This window comes from Colobus angolensis, unplaced genomic scaffold (assembly GCF_000951035.1).
Source record: "Colobus angolensis palliatus isolate OR3802 unplaced genomic scaffold, Cang.pa_1.0 Scaffold339, whole genome shotgun sequence".
Classification (NCBI taxonomy): Eukaryota; Metazoa; Chordata; class Mammalia; order Primates; family Cercopithecidae; genus Colobus; species Colobus angolensis.
Genome location: NW_012116699.1, coordinates 482902 through 498382, shown reverse-complemented (window position 1 = coordinate 498382; position 15481 = coordinate 482902).

Below are 15481 nucleotides of genomic sequence, written 5' to 3'. Positions count from 1 at the left end.
TTAGGCTCAGAATAGTTTGAATTTTTAATCAAGGCTACATGGTTAGCCAGCATTAGGGGAGGCAATGTTATACCCATGTCTTTCTTACTGACTTAGCTGTTGCTTAAGAAGATATAAACATCTCTAATTTATTCTAGACATACTTCAGTGTATCATGGTTAAAATAACATTACTGTATTTAGAGGAAATCAATCTCAATTATTGGGGTAAAAGTTTTATTGTATCTCTAAACCCTCCAAAGAACCAGACTATTAAAGAAAGATAAAAGTTGAGATGTTTAGATTCCATATTGTTCTGTCAAGCTATCAATGGCTTTACATTTTAGTTACTTGGAAATGCCTATAGTTAGCCTAAAGAAACTAATTTTCTTTCTTAATATTTTCCAACATAACTTGATTCTATAATAGCAGGGAATATTTTAAATTAGAGAATATCCAGGTAAGAATGACAAGATAGTGGGATGGCCAGGCACACTGGCTTATACTTATAATCTCAACACTTTGAGAGGCGGGAGGATTGCTTGAGCCCAGGATTTCAAGACTAGCCTGGGCAACACAGTGAGACCCCATCTCTACAAAAAAAAAAAAAAATTAATTAGCCAAGTGTGGCGGCATGCTCCTGTAGTAGTCCCAGCCACTAGAGAGGCTAAGGTGCTAAGGTAGGAGGATCGCTTCAGTTCAAGAGTTCAGGCTGCAGTAAGCTGTGATCTCACCAGGGCACTTCAACCTGGGTGACAGAGCAAGACTCTTTCTCTGAAAAAAAAGGTGGTGGAATGTCCACAAAAATGTTACGTTGATTAAGTATTGATGGATAGAACGGAAGCATTGAATTTGAGAGGAAGACACAAGAAAGCCTGAAGGATATTTTGAAGGATGATTCAAATGACAGTTTTTTAAAAGTTGGATAATATATTGTATATTCAGACGTTCTAATTAGTTAGAGAAAAACCGGGGGCTGGATATTAGAGAGGACATATTTTAGTTCAAACTAACGAAGAAGGTAATAGTTATATGAGCTGATACGCAATAAAATCAACTTCTTTTCTGAGGTATTGAGTGTCTTTTCACTAAAAATGTTTAAACAGACATTCCTCATTGATGTAATTTAAACATAGAATAAAAAATGCAGAGAAATCAAATTGAAGTATGTCCAAATATTCCCAACGGATGCTCATTTGATTCTTACCGCTTAAAACATCCTTCCCATCTAACTTCATCTGGTGAAATCCTGGTATATCAAAATCTATCTAAAAGCCACTTGATTATTTAATAAAGAACTTCCTGATAATCCAAAACAGAAATGACTTTTTCATTTCAGTACTACCGCTTCTCTGGGAGGAATTCTTATACCTACCTTGCATTAGAGGTGTTGTTTGATCACAGATCTGCTATGAAACTCTATATTCTGATTGCCAGTATTGTTTTTACACCTGTGAGGTCTTTAAACCTAACAGATGCTCCGCAAACATTTACTAAATCAACAAATAAATTAACTCTGCAAACCAAAAGGCATTCTTTTTACCTATATAAAACAACACTTAAATGGAGTAAGATTCTTATTTTGACTCATTTTTAGAAATTTCAAAACATTTTTCTTCAAGGAATAATACAATCTCATAAATTCTTAGAGTTTTTAAGTGCTGTATCTATTTTCTATTGTTGCTCTAACAAATTACCACAAATTTAGTGCCTTAAATAACATCAATATAGTATCTTAAGATTGTGTAGAATCTGGTATGTCTAGCATGAATCTCTCCGGACTAACATCAGGATATCAGCAAGCCTGCATTCTTTTCTGGAAGCTCCAAGGAAGAATACATTTTTCTATTCATTCATGTCGTTGGCAGAACTCAGTTTCTTCTGGTTGTAGAGCTGAGGTCTCCACTTTCTTACTGGGTGTGACTTCAGAGCTGCTCCCAACCGCTAGAGGCGGCCACATTTTTATAGCTAGTGGTCCTTCACCTTTACTCTCAAGGCCAGAAATGGTAGTCCTGGTAGGTCAAGGCCTTCTCAAGTTGCATCTTTCTCATCCAATCTTCTACCTCTTTCTTCCTCTTTTAAGAGTTTATGTGATTAAATTGGGTCCATTCAGATATTCCAGAGTAATCTCCCTCTCTTAAATTGAGCTTATTGGCAACCTTAATTCCAATTGCAACATGAATTCCCTTTGCCCCATAAAGTAATACATTCACAGGTTCTAGGAAATAGGACATGAAACTCTTTGGAACATTATTATTCTCCCTTCTATTTTTTTAAAAAAAGGCTGCCTTACCTTATTTTCAAAACTTTTAGAGTGATACAACTTTATAAATCTCTAGAGTTTGTCACTTATGTATCAATCATACTATTTACTAAAATAAAATATTATTGCATAACTTCGTTATCTCCTGAAATTGAATACATTTGTAATTATTACAATTTCCTAAACAACCAAGTATCATAATGGAAAATCATATGTTAACTATTTCTTCTAACACTCCTCAGTTTTCCTTTTAAAAAACAGATAATCTTTGCAAAATTCACATTTATTTTCAGTTACTGTTATTAATAAGCTTTAACTGTGGTCTTGAAATTGATTCAAATTTTTGCTGTAAAATAATATACATGGGCTTTGTATCAACTAGTTAGCTTGAAGGTTAGGTGTCTTGAGTATTTACTTGAATTCTATGTTATTAACTACATTATTGAGTTTTCTGTTTCACTTGTATTCATCATATATTGTAGTTACCTGAATATCCCATAAACAAAGTGAAATAAATCTAGAGATAATATAGATTTTTAGAGTAGTCATAAACTAATCAATTTAGTCAAAGGAAGCTTTCAGTAACGAAACATAGAAATTATGTAAACAAATATCTCAAATAACTCAATGCATAGTCTTAAATTAGGTAGTTTCTTGCGTTTTTAGGTTAGATGATATCCTAATGTGAAGATACGCTTTTAAAATGTTTTCAGAATAAGTTGTCTTCATTTCTGTATTTATTATGCAAATCTTATTGCAAAACGCTTTTCTAATTTCTGTGGCCACAAAGTTGAGAAAGACATGGTTGGTATTGTCAAGGGAGAAGAGTGAATAAACTTCTATTCACCAGACATTTATATTTCACTAAAATGTTGACATTTTTAAATTAGTTTTTACTGAACTCTTATGTTCCAAACATATTTTTAAGCATCCTATATTTTTTAATTACTGAATGCTCACAACAACTCGATGAAATGGATTCTATTATAACTTCAATTTCCATATAGGAAATAAACCAACGTTGGTTTCAGAAACTCATCAAATCACACCACCTTTAAATGGCAGACTGAAGATTTCAGCAATACAGTATAAATCCAGCATTCTCTTAACCCTTATGCACCAAGTTCTTTTAATATTTTAACCTCTAGGTTTCAATTGTTTTCTAGATTTTACAAGTGATGAAATAATGGCCCAGTGATGGTAAGAAAAAGTCGATAAAGATTTCATTAGTGGTAGATGTCAGAGCTTGAAATAAAACTCTCTTTCTTTGGTGCTTTGTCTTCAATGAACATGTTCTTTTCATTAAGTCATCATAAATCCTGTTAGTAGAAATAGGTGAATACAGCTGGGTACAGTGGCTCACACCTGTAATCCCAGCACTTTGGGAGGCCAAGGTGGGTGGATCACCTGAGGTCAGGAATTCAAGACCAGCCTGACCAACATGGTGAAATCCTGTCTCTACTAAAATCCAAAAATCAGCCGAGCGTGGTGGCAGGTGCCTGTAATCTCAGGTACTCGGGAGGCTGAGGCGGGAGAATTGCTTGAACCCGAGAGGCAGAGGTTGCAGTGAGCCGAGATCACACCGTTGCACTCTAGCCTGGGCAACACAGCAAGACTCCTTCTCAAAAAAGAAAGAAAGAAAAGAAAAGAAAAAAGAAATAGGTGAATACTTTAGTAACAGTAAAGCAAGGAAAGAGGAGTATACAAGTCATGAAAGAGGTTCAAATCTCTAAACCACAGTAAATTATAATAGAATCATTACAAAATGTCTTCAACCAATCACGTGGGTCATACTGAGCATCAGGGTGTGTACACGATTCCCTGTGTCATATTGGATTGCATCCACAAACCGTTTAGACAGATGGTATGGGTATGTTCGACTGAGCCTGAGCTGATGGATTCTGAAATGTTTGTTGAATGTTTCACCATCACAGCTAGAGTCACAGCCCATCTCTTGAGGTTTGGTTTCTAAAGATATTGTTCCTCTTCTGATTACATATTTAAAATTAGAAGAGATAGTGTTTCCAATACAAATTTGAACTATATGTCTGTTTTCTTTTTCTGCTTCAAAGATCAAATGTGATTGATTTAGCAAAGAAGAACTGGATCCCAAAAGCAATTTTCTATCATAGGAAGATAAAACAGGGATATAGTTTGCCTTTCTCTGAAAAAGTATAATTAGAATTAAAACAAAATATTCTGTGGTTTTATATGCCTAAAAAAAGACAAAGAAATAACTAAGAATGTCCAGAAGCTAAAAATCTACATAATAGAAGAATCATTCGAAACGAAATTTGAGGGAGCAAAGGCAACATTAAAACACACTCCCACAAGTGGCATTCCATATTTACTAATGTTATTAGCATCTCTGTGTGAAACCCCCTCACGTTCAAAATACTAAGACATGATTTAGAAGCCTGGACATTAAAGAGATGAAAGTATAATTGTTCTCTTTGTATACTTAGGTTAACCACATGGATTTTATTTTAATTAATTAAAATACTATGAAAACCAAACATTTTAAATCTATCTAACTCAATGCCCTAATCTGCATCATAAAAGAATTAGTATGAATACGAATTCTAAAGTCATTTGTGAAGTCATTTATAACCTTTATGTATTTCCTATTCTCCTGATTAAATTACATGTCTGAGTGATTCTTAATTATATTTTGCCAAATGATTTGAAAGCTTTCTATCTTAAGGTCTGTTAGTAAACAAATGAAAGTGAAAAAGTAGAGTATGTCCAATAGAATTCATATAATGTAAAAGCTTTATCATTGTCACAGGCATCTTAGTGCAAATGGTTACTACTAATAAAGTCAACTCCAGCAAGAGCTATCTTGGCAAATGGAAGGCTCACGAAAGATTTATTGTAGACATCTCCTTGAAATTTATGCTCCATACAGATTATCTTCTATTAACTGGTGAGCTTGAACCTTGAAAGAAGCTTCAAGTTTCAGATAAGTAACACACATCACTGAACATTACGTCTGCCACCTGGTAATGGATAATATAAATACAGCACATTTATTCAGCGAGGAAGGAAAACTGCTTCTATAGCCAATTCTCAATTATTCGGGGTAATGGGGGAAAACCTCTGAGCGGTTATACATAAATACAGATAATTGGCAGAATATGTAAATTAGGTCCCATCTCACAATGTTTATGAACATTTTGCCTGAAGAGTGATAAAAGCAAAAATGAAGAAATATTAAAACACTGTAATTATTATGAAGTATTTGACAGATTCACTCTTGCCTGGTTTTCCTCCCATCTTTCAAAATTTTCTTCCTCCATCTCTCTCCCTTGTTCACTCTCAAAAGGCATATAATCCTCTGGGTTCTCTACTCAGCTTTCTCCTTTTTAATGTATTTACAAATTCTTTCTGGTTCATCTCACCCACTACCATGGCTACAGATAGCAAGATGCTTAATAGATGCTGGTTGAGTAAACGCACTGCTAAGATACCCTCTCCCAAGTTGTTTCAATTTAAGTAAATACTTACGTATAGTGGATGAGGTTAACAACGCTGTATGTCTGATAGTTATCTGCAGAGTTTTATTTGAATGCAGATACCTAAGCCATTCCTACACCTCAGAAATCAGAATCTGGAGGACAATTGGGACAAAAGACAGGCAATCCTCACTAAAAAGAAACAACTAACTAAACTAACTGAACACACACACACACACACACACACAAAGGTAAACCATGAGAAAAGTTCAAGACACAATATGCAATGTATAATTTCTATACAACTGGATACTTCTGCGAATTTTCCAAGTTGCATATGTGAGTACATTCTATCTGTGTAACTGGAATTCCTTACTCAAAATGGCAGCTCCAGCTGTGACAGAACAAAGCTCCAGCCTTGTTCTTTCACTCGATGAGCTCTTTAATCAATCACATAGTCATGGCATGTATCTCAAGAGGGGTGAGTTCTTTGAACCATAGGAGTTGACAGGGTCAGTTTGTGCATCATAAGATCTGCATCAGTAATTGTTAACCAAACAAATATTTTTTTCATCAGAACTCCCTCTGAGGCAGGCACCATAATATCAGATTGGCTTTTGTCCTAACTGCTTGGCTGACAACATTTTCCAAAAAGACTTTTGACATATGAAAATGACTAAGACAGTTTTTCACAGAATGGAATGGAATTAATTTTCCTCATCTATGCATGGAATTAATTTTGGTTTTTAATCTTTATCCCTTCTCCCAGTGATCTTTTAACAATCTTTCTTGAAAACTTCTTGTAATACTGCTTAGAATAAAGGTCTGAATCTTTAACGTATTTTCGTTAGACCCTCCAAAGTCTGGCTGAGACATCATCTTCCACAACACTCTCTGCACTCAATGCTCCAGCAAGAATGGATTATATTCACGTTTCTCAAAATGATCACACTCTCCTGTCTAGGCTGAGTACCTCTGTTACGATGGCATCCACTGCTCTTCTACCAACTTCCTCACTCTTCTTTCAAGCCTCTAACGATAGGTCTTCTCCTGATGATGTGGACTCTTGATGATAGCCAGAAGCAGATGCTATTATGTACCTGGGATCTCAAAACTTCCAGCAATCTCCTGTTAGTCTCAGAATAAAACTGCAAGCTGAGCTTGTTAGTCATGGTCCCTGTGGTCTGCCTCCTGCCAGTCTTCTTCAGGTCATACTCGTGACTTTTCATGTTACTGTGACATAAGATTTCATTCAGCATTTCCAACCAGCCCTACTTCTTCCTCCCACTTGATGATTGTGCACAGTCTTCCCTCTGCCTGAACCACTCTTCTCCCTGACGTTACCTGCTGAAGTTCTCTTCCCCTTTGGCTCTCAGCTCCATTGTGATTTCTGTTGTGATGCTTCTTTTTCTAGACTAGCCTTCTCATAGTGTCATTTATCACAGCTGAAATGTAATTATTTCATTTTCTCACCAATATATTCCATTGTTGAGCTCAGTGTCTGGTACATATTAGGTTCTGAACTTAGGGAAACTTTACTAGGATGGTACTCTATTCTAGGTTTGACTGAATATCTTCATTCTATGCCTCTCAACACTTTGTCCTGCCATTCTTCTTTTCTTCATTTTGTTTTTAGATAGGCAGTCTTGCTATGTTGCCCAGGTTAGTCTCAAACTCCTGAGCTTAGGTGATCCTCCTGCCTCAGCTTCCCAAATACCAGGGAGTACAAGAGCACACTACTATTCCTTCCACTTTCATTCTTTTAATCCCTGGCTCATTGTCTGTCTTGAACCACTAGACTGTAGCTTTATCTGAGGGCAGAGGACTTGCCTGCTATATTCCCAGTGCCCTATATAATGCCTAGTACATGAGATATAATTAAAAAATTAAATGAGTTTCAAAAACTAGATATAAAGTTATCATTAATATAAATATCATTATGTAAATAATTGAGTCAATACAGCTTTAGACAATCCATTTACTTTCTCCAGTTATTAACTCACCCATCCTGGACTTTTAAAGAATTTCCCCACACAACCCTCCCACTAACTGTCCCAAATATCAGTGGGGGTCTGCAGACCACACGAGTTCTCTCCTGCAAAATATTCCTCCAAATGATCTAGTGTGAGGGTGGCTATCCAGACAACCCCAGAGCTCAGTGTTCATAATTCACCATGAATCTACCAGGATATATTTAATTATAATAATTCTAATAATAGCTAATATTACTGAGTATCAATGAAGGATCAGGTAGTGAACTACTTACTTTCTATTACATATTTAATTCTCTGCATAATCTATCTGAGAAGTGATAATTTGCCCAAGGTTACAGAAAATAACTTTTAAAGCTGGGATTCAACCCAGGCAGATCAATGCCTTAGCCTGAGTGCCTAACCATTTTCTAAATTCTCTGCCCATGATCAAGGTTCCATTTGCTGCTCTTCGACAACCATTCTTTGTGCATACCTTTAATTGAATTACTTGAATTACACCATCTCCTTCCAGGACATTGAAGAGAAAGCCCCATTCATGATAGAATCATTTGCAGAATAACAATGTTTCAGTCAATGACAGACCACGTATGTAATGATAGTCCCATAAGATTATAATACCATATTTTTACTGTACCCTTCTATGTTTAGATCTGTTTAGATATACAAATACCACTGTATTACAATTGCCTACAGTGTTCAGTACGGTAACTTGCACTTCAGGAACAACAGGCTGTACTACACGGCCTACGTGTGTAGTAGGCTATGTCACTAGGTTTCTCTAAGTACACTCTATGCTGTGCACACAACGACAAAATCACCTAAGGATATGTTTCTTGAATCTATCTCCATCTTTAAGCTACATATGACTATGCCTCTTCATTGTTTCCTTCATGCCTCTTATGTACATAGGGTTTTTTCTTGATCCCATAAACCTTTTGGAAAAAAATGCATGTTTTGCTATTTTCGATTGCTCCATTGTAAAAGAAGCTGTTGCTTTGCTCCACATTTCCCATCACTCACCATTTCGGTACATATCTGCAGTATCCAACTGTAAGCCTCTGTAATTCTACACCACTGGGTTTCTTCTTATACCAGGCCAGCAGTGTCTTCCTCCACAACGACCCAACCAATGGCTGGGACTTTGAGGACAAACAGCCAAACTTCCTTACCTCTCAGTTGGATCAACTTTGAGGCATTTTCTGTCTAGACTGTCCCCTAGAGTTCTCCATTAAGAGTGTATCTCAATTCTCCCCTTCACTAACTGGTCCATACTCTCTATTGACCTCCTTTCTCTCCCTGTCTCACTTTCCTTTCTCCTTACTGAGATCACCTTTCAAATCATCTATTTGCATTTAAATCCTTGCTTCTGAGTGCTTTTTGAGTAGCCCTCCCTAAGGTCTGCTTGCATTCCTAGAGCTTCATTCTTCTGTTTTCCTCCAACTTCAGGAGCCTAACTTGAACACGGCCTGGACGGAATTTATGATTTCTGTTCAGTTAAGTTCCCATAGAGGGTCCTAGCTTTACCTGTACTTTTCTAACACAGTATTTCTAACCTTGCATAACCTTGCATAATTTCTTCTCCTCTAGATTCTATTTTTCATTTGCACCCAGTATGCCATGCCATCAAAATGGCCAGGAGGCCTGTACCAGCTCCCTCCCATAGAAGTGGTTTTTGTTGCTACTCTGACTTTTGAGTTAAATATCCTATTATCCAGCATCAGTGACCAGGTAACTGTTAGTCATGCTTTGAGTCCTTTGTGATTTCCAGAAAATTGGCCCAAGGGATATAATCTCTGTAAGTAAAGATTATATCCATGTTTTCCCAGCAGCTCATCAGAGGATGAGATTTAATGCTATTTCAGACTCCCATTTCAAATTCGTGTGTCTAGCCTGTCATCAAAGGCACTTTAAAAAATGTGGTTCTTAGGAGCTGATCTCAACTGAAAAAAAAAAAGTTTTGGCTGGGCGCAGTGGCTCATGCCTGTAATCCCAGTACTTTGGGAGGCCGAGGCAGGCTGATCACCTGAGGTCAGGAGTTCAGAACCAGCCTGGCCAACATGGCAAAACACTGTCTCTAACTAAAAATACAAAAATTAACCAGGTGACGTGGCAGGCACTGTAATCCCAGCTACTCGGTAGGCTGAGGAAGGAGAATTGCTTGAACCCATGAGGTGGAGGTTGCAGTGAGCCGTGATCGTGCCATTGCGCTCCAGCCTGGGCAGCAGAGTGAGACTCTGTCTCAAAAAAAGAAAAAAAAAAAAAGTTTTTGATATAGTTTCCAAATCTTCAATTTATTATACACACACACACACACACACACACACACACATATATATATATATACACACACATACACACACATATATATATACACACACATACACACACATATTGGCTCTTCAATCTTTCATACGGAATCTTTGTTCTTTTACAAATTAGATTTCCCACGTTCTTTTCCTGGGATTCCTGTTGGGCAAATATAATCTTTTCAATAAAAGATAAACATTTCACAATTTCTTGTAATAATTCTTTGTAATAATACCACTCTCATTTTCATACTCTCCAAGCCACTTAAAAAGTACTAGTTTATTAACCAAGCAATTTATCAATATTTATTCATAATGCCAATGGCAGACTTCTTGTCATAAATAATTATTGAGGTAATAAGTAGTTTTATTATTAAAAACTGATGACAAGTGCAGAGGGATTGCCCTGATAAAGACTGGTGACAGATCTTCGTATTTGATGCGACACTCAGAACACTGTGCAGATTGAATCTAAGGCCTCCTACATGGATAATAGATTGTTATTTCAGAGAATAAATGATTGATAACATTTGCTTGCTGTGGAAAAAGCACTGGGGAGAAGATTCTACTCCCTAACTTATTTAAACAGGCTATGGTGAAATTTTCTTTCCTTGTGACAAATTTAACTTTCCAATAAAGTGACAGCTGTTTGGCAGAGATGGGAGCAAAGAAGCCTTCTTTTTTAGAAGCTCCTAAAAGTCAAGTTCATTTTGGAATACATCTGGATGTTATCTAGCCTCCTTGGCTCCCTCAGCAGGTGGGGGCCTGGGCCAGAAGTAGGAACATGGTGGGAAGTCATGCCTTGTGATAGCATGGCCAGCTCAACAAGGAGAGAAATGAGGTCTGTCAGATTACATTGGAGAAACTGCCACTGACTTTTGCATCACCTGGCTCGGTGCACAAGCTTATTGTATTTTTTTCTATTGGTTTGATCTTACCTTTTATGACAAACTAACCCTGGAAACCATCCATCTTTTGACAACCTGGAAAATGACTGTATTGGGATGAGGTAGGGAGGAGGAAGAGTGAGAGATTGAGACAGAATTGAAATTGTCCTATGTATTTTTAAATGTTTTATTCATAACTGCTATTACTAAAAATTAAAATGAAATGACAAATATGGAAATCTCCTCAAAGAAAATACCTACAATTTAAAATGTATTCTCTTTACGTAGCTTAATCTATTTATGCAACGAAAGGCAAGGAAAAGAATGACAAATATCTAATTTAAAATGTCACCCAATAATGGTAGGTGTGAACTAAAGTCAAAGAATTATTATATTTTCCAATGTGTATTTTAAGTGAGCAATTGAAACATCAAATATGACATATATTCGATGGTTTTGGATCAATTCTAAATGAACTGCTTATTTATGAAACACAAGTATCCACCCTTGAGGTCTGAATGTATTAGATGCCTTCATTCTGCTCTACATATGTCTAACAGTGTGAAACTAAAGTAATCTTTGAAAATTATTCTTGTGAAAATAATAATTTCTTTTCAGCTTTTTATTGTTAAAATTTTCTTAGGATATAGAAAAACATAAGCTATAGTTTCTCTATATTATTGAAAAATGATTTTTATATTTAATAACTTTGTTTTCTAGAATATGGACTTGATAAGAAAAATAGCAAAACTTCCTAACTCAATTATTTTAGTCTGTGGTTAAAATTATGTTGAGTATATTCGTGAAATGCTATAGATTTCCATTTCTCATTTTTATCGCAAAGTTTGGTGTTTTCTTACAAATATTCATTTTAAAAGTATTTTTCAGCATTTAAATAATGATAACGACGTTTGTATTCATTTGAAAAAAAAGACAATGCTGCTGCAATATGATGCTTTGTAATTGGCAGATCTTACATTTATGCATAAAGCAGGAATTATGGGCTTGCAAGGAGAGATTTTTGTTTCTTCTGTGGTATATGTTTAATTCTCTAGGATAGAAAATACATGATGTTTGAATTCTGACACTTATTAAATTAGATTCAATTACCATGTATAGCAACCACACAGGATGTATTATGCTTTTCAGGGTGGACCCAGGACTTAAAATGTATTCACTATATCCAATAAATGTATGATTACTTAAAGACACAAAGGATAAACAAACAGTCATTTCAGTCAACTAGTTAAAGAAATGGATTGCAAACATCTACGCGTGTTTCGCAGAAAGGCGAGGATGACTGTTAGCTCAACTAAGCAGAGCTTTCTCCCTTTAATTCAGGGAACAGTCGTTGACACCACCTAAGTGCCAAGCACTATGCTAGGCACTTGTGACATATAAATTCATAACTTCCCATTGGTTCGGTAAGCATTTATGCACAGCCTGTTTGCCAGAGCCTAAGCTAGCTGTTGAGGATATAAAAATGGGTCAGAGTTTTGCCCTTAAGGAACTCAGACATGAAAATAAATAGAATGCAAAGAAGTGTTAAAGTTATTGTGACAGAGGTTTGCATAAGACATAAAGCTAACAAATGTAAGATCTCAGTAACTATATCTGAAAGAGAAGGAGTTTCATGGAAAAGATATGACAAAGTCACCTTCAAAGATGATTTGATTTTCAACAATAAATGAAAGGGAGGGGACACATCTGCCAAGTAGCTTGATTGCCATTAAAAACAACAAAAACAGTGACAATAAAAATGACAGAAAAACCAGTTTTGTTTAACTTTAAGTGGAAAAAAAAGGTATAACGATATTACATAAACCACAGAACTGACAATAAAACTCAAGAGCCACAATAATGTCTGGCTTATTCAATTAAAAAGCTTCAGGTATTGTACGGTTCCTCTTCACATAGTGAATAGTTTAAAACAGTAAAGTAAGTGTTAGTGTCACCACTGAAACTGATGATGAGCCAACTGTGATTCAGTGAGATGGAGAGACTTCCTCAAATTTCTGTACTGTCTTAATCAATGTGCGTGTTCTTTACCCTATACTATATTGCCTCCAAATGAAGTCCTCCCCACCTTTGAAGTTTGCTGTCTTGGCCCAAGAAACAGACCCATGAAGTGTCACTCTAGGGACCATGTGATCCTATTGGAGAGAGTGCAGGGTAGGGAGGTAGCTTAGAGCAGGAAAGTGGGCCAACTAGGGAAGCTTCTAGGAAATTCAGTCTCTTCACTACAGTGGGCATTTATCCTTGCCAACACATCTTTTGGTAGGTGGTATTTAAACATTTCTTAAATTTTTTTTCTTTATTTGTTTTCCCCCCCTTCCTCCCTCCTTCCCCTCCCCTTCTCTCCCCTCCCCTCCTCTCCCCCCCCCTCCCTCCCTCTCTCCTTCCCTCCCTCCCTCCCTTCTTTCCTTCCTTCCTTCCTGGCAAACACAACTAACTTCTAGTATAGAAGCCAAAAATTTCCAAACATTCACTTTTTACTGTGATTCTTGGTAGCCAGAACATAAGCATGAAACCTACATGTAACAGATTAAGCATTTCTGCCCAAGACTTTGAATCTGAAAGGGGTGACCCAAAAGGGCAGGGAACTGTTCATGAATCATTCTGGAAAGGACAGAAGCAACCTCACTGTCTAGGGCAGCAGGGTCTGTGCTACCATGTGGCACTAGAGGGGGTGGCAGCTAGTCCTTTCCCAAAGCATGGCTTTGGCTGTTATCTGATCATCAAGCCTTCTCTGACTGTTATCCACTTCCCAGGCCTGAGTCTCTGGCCATCTAGATTGTGTGATCTGTCCTGTATCTGCCTAATTAGTACACTTTCCTTACTCTTGAGATAATTAGAGTCAACTATTTCCAATAAAAACCCTGACAAGAAAAGTAGATTTTTTACAATACAAAACTGTCTCCCTAATTTTTCTACTTCATAAACAGCTCATTTGTCTTCTGTGGTGAAAATACTGTTCAAGAAACTTGTGCTTGCAACAAATACCGACTGCATGGTGTCTTCAAAATTATAACAAAGGTTGTCATTATAGCAAAGGTGAAAAAAAAAGTCTTATTGTTTTGTTTGTTCTCTGCTGGTTCATTCCATATCTTTGGGCTGTTTTCCCCGCTGTTGGTACTATGAAAACACATAAGGAATATGATACACATATTCGATGTTTACGAGGCTGTTGGCAGAGGATACAAAATCCAATTTCTAGCCGAGGCTTATTCCAAGGCCATAATCACTCATTTGTTATCATCCTCCTTTTAAAAGCTTTAAGCTTATCTGTACAGAGTTGTGTGGTACAGAATAACAGACTATATTCAAATACTGTAAGATTTTTGATGACTTGCTTTTAGAAATAATTGTTGGTCAATTTTTTATAGTTCTTACAGCACTATGATCTCGGCGAAGGAAAAAAAGTTAAGCACTTAAATTTTCTTGACCTTTTCAGTAAAATTAATGAACCTTCTTCTGAAGACATCACTTGTATGTGGTACTTTTCTTTTCTATGCAGATTCATCCCATGAGTTTCTTTCAATATTCAAGTCTGGGGAAATTATTTTCTTCTTAATGAATTTGTCACTTTTACTTATTATTTTTCCTTAACAAACAAGACTAAAATAATACAGTTTCTCTCCTTTCACTGATTTCCAGGAAGATGATAATAAAGTGGGACTAACCTTTGCCCTTTAGTTAGTCAGAGTTATTTACAATGACCAAAAAAAGAAGTAATGTAAATGTCTAATGTCAAAACCTTATTAATGGTATATATTTAAAGAAAATAAAATAAATTTGTCAAGGAGATATCTTCACTCCCATGTTTATTTCAGCTCTATTTATAATAGTCAAGATATGGAATCAACAGAAGTCTCCATCACCCAATGGGTGACTCAAAAAATGTGGCATATATTCACAATCAATACTATTTAGTCATTAAAAAAGATGAAATCTTGTCAGAACAATATGGATGATTCTGGAGAACATTATGTTATGTAAAATAAGTCAGACACAAAAAGACAAATACTATATGACCTCACTCATATGTGGAATCTAAAATAGTAGACTTCATAGAAGTAGAGAGTTGAATGGTAATTACCAGAGGTTGGGAAAGGTAGAGGGTAGGAATGACGGAAAAAGGTTGGTCAACAGACATAAATTTATCGTTATTCTGTTTCATAATTGAGTAACTATAATTAACAATTATCTGGGGAACCAGCCCCCAGTATTTCAACATAGGTTCTTTTCTATTTTCCCTAAGTGTCAGCCAGTCTGAGAAATAAAGAGAAAGAGTACAAAAGAGAGAAATTTTACACCTGGGCCTCCGGGGGTGACATCACTTATTGGCAGGTTCCATGACGCCCACCTGAGTCGCAAAACCAGCAAGTTTTTATTAGGGATTTCAAATGGGGAGGGAGGTATGAACAGGGAGTGGGTCCCAGACATCACATGCTTCCTAGGGCAATAAAAGATCACAAGGCAAATGGCAGACCAAGATCACAAGGCCAGTGCAAAATTAGAATTACTGATGAGGTTCCATGTCCCGCTGGGCATGCATTGTCATTGATAAACATCTTTTTTTTTTTTTGGAGACGGAG